The sequence below is a fragment of the Scophthalmus maximus genome, chromosome 13, assembly GCF_022379125.1.
Source record: "Scophthalmus maximus strain ysfricsl-2021 chromosome 13, ASM2237912v1, whole genome shotgun sequence".
In the NCBI taxonomy this organism is placed as follows: Eukaryota; Metazoa; Chordata; class Actinopteri; order Pleuronectiformes; family Scophthalmidae; genus Scophthalmus; species Scophthalmus maximus.
The window spans coordinates 11,626,161-11,632,160 of record NC_061527.1 but is presented as its reverse complement, the minus strand read 5'-3'; positions in this window follow the sequence as shown (position 1 = coordinate 11,632,160).

Genomic DNA, 6,000 nt, shown 5'->3' with positions numbered 1-6,000 from the left:
TATTTCCCGGTCAGAACCTCCTGCTCTGGGGAACCTCAGTGATCCTCAGACTGTCAAATGTCCCCTATTGCCAGACATTTTTCCGTGCCGCAAAATTAGTCGCGGGGCCTGTCGCTTAATCTGGAGATAAGGACTCCCATTTTACAAACAATGATTCATTCTGTGCAATGTGAGTATACCAAGCTAAAATTGAGGGGGAAAGCATTAACTCGGGGTTGCAGCTGTTTGTTCAGAAGCAGACCCTGTTGTGCAGAGGAGATGATTCTCTGGGAGGATTTCCATAACCAAAGCAGGCATTTACCAAAACCGATTTGTTAACTAAAGAGCTGAGCCTCGGCCAGGGCCCTGCTGACTGTGGACCATGGCTTCTCCCCCTGTGAAGCAATTAGGAAGCAGCATGTGTCGATTTGTGACGCTGGGGAAATTAGTGGAATTCAGGCATTTTCCTGTTTCAGTGAAAGGTTTACTCGTATAAACTGATCACTTCCCTCAACCATCATCGATCAAAGTTCAGAGAGACGTGTGTCACTTCAAGGACAATTAATAATGAGATTAAGTGTCGGGGGTGGCTCAGTGGATAGAGCAGGCACACTTTGAGGTGTATGCCTTGACAATTTCCTGCATGTCTTCTCCCCTTTCTCATCTAGCTGTCCTGTCAAATTAAAGGCGGACAAAGCCCCAAACAATAATCTTTAAAAGAGATTAATGAGTTCAACCATCAGGCTAGTTTGAAAAGTGAATGAGTAGCATTTCTGCTCATTTATGTCAGACTGAAGCAGGTTTGTTCTGACGAGCTGTCTGAATATGAATGTGCGGCATGTGCACCGAGTCTCAAGGAAAAAATAATGACTATTTGATCCTTTGTTGATCCTGGCACCTGATATTCTCTTTCTCCCTCGCCTCAGATATGAGCTACAGATCCCGGTGCTTCTATCAAGGCTGCTGAACCAGGAGCCAGTTGCACCAGCTGTTCTTGACTTCAAAGTTTTGTCTCCACTGCGCGGCAGGCATACCAAACCTACGTCATCATGGTTGCAATAATAAACATGCACCATTGCTTATGGAACGCTCGCCGTTTAATTGGGTTCAGTCATAAAAACTACTTGGCTAGGTTCAGGAAAACAATGTGGTTTGCGTTAAAATAAGTACCCCCCCTTAACGTTAGAGCGTCTACATCGTCAAGGTTATAATAATAAATATCTATTTATGGTTCAAATGAAATGTTGACTTAACATAACAAAAACACATAATTACAATCAAAGTGTTGCAGAGTTGTGCTGAACACATTGAAGTATTTAATCTCAGGTTGTACTCATTACTTAAATGTTACTGCGTCCTGCTAAAAGTTTTGTGTGGAAGCTGTTTCCAGTAAACTTTTGAGATGAGTGAGCCAATTGGGAATTAGTGTGGATGTGGAAAAATTATGTCACATTCCGGTACGTGATTCTGGTTCAGACACTAAGTCTGGCACTCGGATAACAATTCTCAGAGGGAAAAAGCAATGTAGAAAAAAACACTCAGGTAGACATTTCTAGTTGTTTTGCCAAGCGTTGACCTTCACCAGTTGACATATGGCACACATGGCAGGTCATATACGTTTTCATGAATTAACGTTATGTCCATAAGTTATGTGATAACAGGCAAAAAAAAAAAGTGTCTGTGCTCAGCCAAATATCACTCATGACGAAGTAACTACCTCCCACAGATGTAAAACAGCAAGTGGCCTGAGTGTGTTTGTAGTTCCAACATGATGTGATACATCTTCATATCTCGTCAATTTCAGGGGCGCGATTTAGCAGTCTACAACTGTCATATAAAAGTTCAGATGCATATTTAATCAACATTTCCCTGCGACCCTCACATGATAAGTGGTAAATGAATGAATGAATGAATGAATTAATTTCAGTAAGTATAAGTATTGGATTGGACTCTGAGGTATCAGGAGAGGGGGGGGAGCGGAGATCGAACCACCGACTGTCGGGTTAGCGGACGACCGTCTCTACCTTCTGAGCCAAAGCCGAACTGTCGCTGTACATCTGCACAGTCGCAAACATCCCACAATCTTGGTATGTTTCAGTTTCACAATATTCCTGTTGAACCTCAAGTGCAGTTTCAGTTCCATAACATTTAAAAAATGTTTCTCCCCAGTTTTCACACAGGCTTCAGTGCGCTGCGCCGTCAACAAGACATACTGTGCACAGTAGAAATTCATTGTTTGAACAATGGCCAACATTCTTGCATGTCAGCGTGCCAGGAAGGAAAAGTAGTTCAACAATCCTTCAACAAGAGGACTGGGGGTCAAGCCCCCTCGCTGGAAAACCAACCACTTGAATCAAACCCCTGAGCAAGACATTAAACTCGCATTTGCTCAAGGAGTGAAGAAAAATTTATTGCCACATGTTCCTTACATTTTTTTTCTTCTGCTTTGTTTCTCTGCAGGTTCACTCAATAGTAAATTAAAATGTCCAGCCTATACTTTTCAGCCAAATATATAAATCCAAATACAGCATATGTTTATTATTGCCAGAAGTGTTTATATTCATAAGCCTCTGAGTGTCTCATTTATTTTTCCTGTTTCTGCATAAATCACAGATTTTATTCTAAGAGTAATCAATGCTAATAAACACCTTTCATGACAAATGTGTTAATTATGTGTGACCCGTGGAGGTGGAGCGGAGGAAAACTGCAGCAAAATGACAATTTGATGAAATTATGAAAAAGGGTCGGAGAAGTTGAGAGCGTCTCTCTGAAATATTATGCACAGTAGTTCCAGGAAAATGTAACGTCTAATTGAGCAGAATTATCTTCAATGGTGTTTCTTTTCATCTGTAAAGGACAGAGCCTGACATTTTCCTGTTGAGGTGGGAAATAGTCATTCTTTCCGTGGTCTGTGGAAAGCAGTTATAACAAGTTAGTTAATGAATTCCAAGTTAAGCATCCAAGAGGAAAAAAAATTACAGCTGCTCCTGCTGGTAATTATCATGTTTACCAAACTATGGCGTCTATTTGTGAGCTACCAAACCCTTGTGCTCAGGTCGCAACAAGCAGGGCATCTGCAGCCCGCGCAGGAACTTCGTGCGAACGTGTTCGCTGTGAGGTCAGCGTCGAGCCTGGTAACTTGACGAAGTGTGTCAGGTGACCTGATCCTGCTGCTGTCGGTGCAGAGGGAGCTGTCCAGGGTACTGACCCCGGCTCCGTCGAGCAATGACGCTGCTGTTACTGCAAGTTTTAGGCCAATAATGGAGCATGTATCTCCTGTAAAAAAAAAATAAACCAGTTTGTGTGGATTTCTAGGTGTATGTTCTCTTTTTAAATCTTTGAAATTCTGAGCATTGGTAGTGTGACAGCAAGACTTTCCTCATGCTCCCCTCAGTGACCACCGGCCCATGTGGAGCATGAGGAGATGACCAGCAGCAGGGCTCTCCAGTAAGCCGCTCTTCTCCGAGTGCCATCGAGCCCGGCAACCTGGTGGACTGTGACAAAGGCTTTTCTGCTCCGTTTCTTTTCTCAATATCTCCCCTGCTCCGGGGGTGAGACGTTCACCGCGGAGTCAAAGGAATTCACGCAGCTGGCCGTCACTGCCGATGAGAGAAGTAAAGGAATTTATGAAGTAGTAAATTCAAACCAAAAAAAAACCAACCTCCGTCGACCCTCTACAATTCTACAACAGCTGTGTCATTTAGCATTGTGATAAATATAGCTGAGAAATCACCCCCATTCAGTTCAGGTGCAGAAATATCAGTTCCAGATCAACACCTACTAAACTGGTTTTTAGTTATCGCTGGTCATTAAAATACAATTGGTATCATCAGACAGAAACAACAGACATATGCATAATGAAAAAACTAAAAACACGACGAGTAGTTTCCTTCAAACAAAAGTCCAAAAAACTGGAGCATGCTTTGCTTTTTTATTTGACTATTCTTGCTTGAAAAATGAATCAGCAAATCTGTAAATTGCACATTATCTTTCTTTTGCGCAACTAAGCATCTAAATCAGGAATCGTTTCAACCCTGTACAACATTTTTCATGGCAATCAATCTCATAGTCGATTAAACATCTGGACTTGGTGACATAACGTGAAAATGACATAATTTGCCAATTATGCCAACATGAACTGAACGTAAACTGAAATCATGAGGAAGTAGCCTGTGTTATTCTCTTGTATCATACATCAGTCTATCCAAATCTAGACGTCCTGCAGCGATAATTACAGCTGCTCCAGATGGTTTTGAGTAATGGGAGACTGCAAGGAGACTGTGGCGGCCAAGATGGCTCCATGCCATTTGTGCCCATCATCCTCATAAAGTTATTGCAGACCGAAGATGTATTCTCATCTGCTTGTCTGTAATATCTACCTAATGGATTCCAAACCTTCTGATCATCCTGAAATGTACCACAGGCCCATTACAGAGACATCCAGACATTATTCAATATCTGTTTTAGAGCATTATGATTAAAAGGAGTATTTGGACGGGAGGCTCTTTCTCTGAGTCATGGTGTGGACCACAACGTTGGTAGTTTTCCTGGGTACGCTGCGGCGATAGATTTGGCTGAGTTGACCGCAGCCTGCCGCCTTTCTGTGTCAGAGAGTTTACAGCAAGTGCTGATTCCCGATCTACACCGTTTATTCATCCTTTAAGAGAATTTGCTCCAATATATGACCGTGAGCTTGATTGACGCTACAATCCATCCATACGGTCTGACTACACCAATCACTGTAAACTGACTGATCGAGGGAAATCTACAGTACATTTATATTCTCTTTATATGGGATGTCAGGACAGTATCTCACTGCATCCTGACGTATGCTTCACTTGCTCCTCCTCAAAAAGAAGGAAAAGAGATGAATTGGCGGCGTACAGAGGGAAAGAAGCTCTGTTTTTTCAAATGAGGTGAGAGTAACACTCCTTCACCATAGGATTGTTTCATCTGCAACAAGACAATGCGAGTGCAAGTGAGCCAGCGAAGTTTCACTCTGTCCTCCCTTCGATTTCTTGCTGTTCCTCAGCATGAATGCACCTCTGAGAGGCACACGAAATACTGCACTGCTGAAAACGACGTGCTGCACAATTATTTTTGTACAGCGGTGAAAAAATTTCCCGGAATCCATCTGTTGCATCAGGTCAGGTCACTGCATTGGCTCTTTCAACCAAAAGGGGAATAGAGTTTGTGATATTTCTATTGAAATGAACATGTCCAATTGCAAATTTGACATTTAAACATTTGAATCTCATAGTCATTATGTTGTAAACGGTGAGGACACTGTATCTGCTCTTTGGAGATCACCTGAGATCAGAAATGGAACAGCAGTTGTGTTCTTTCTTCTTTGGTTTCTGTAGAATCTGAAGAAACTTGACAATACTGCGTTACCTGCACAGTGCAATAATGAACGTGCATTACACCGTACAATAACTTTGCGATATATGAACAAGTGACTTAATACAAATGAGAAAAGTAAAACATACATGTGCAGGATAAAAATGAAATCTGGGTCGAATTTTTCATCTGCACCAGCTACGAAAGAAAAGGGCACACACTCCTTTAAGTTTCATGTTTCTGGTACTGACAGCCCTTCTACATATGCTGCTGGATTTCACTGCCATAAAAAAGTACCTTCACACAATAGAGCTCTTTAGCCACAATCTGGCATCTGGGTTGATTGCTGGCTGACTTATAATTATAGAATTCAGAATCATGCATGAATGACAGGTACTTTAAACCACAATTTCTGCAAAATAACTTGGATGCACTCATCAGGAATCAAACAAGCAATTATTAGTACAATTGCAAAGCAAAGCTGAACATAAACAACATAAAACTCCAGGAAACCAGAAAAGGAAAAGTTTGAAATTCCCAAGAAAATTATTTTAAGGGGACTGAATTCAACTGAAGTCATAGGGAGGCTACTGGTGGATATTGTGTTGTATTGGACTTTGGCAATCCACTAATTTATATAAACATCAAAATAATCTGTGTGAGACATTTCAACCATTAATT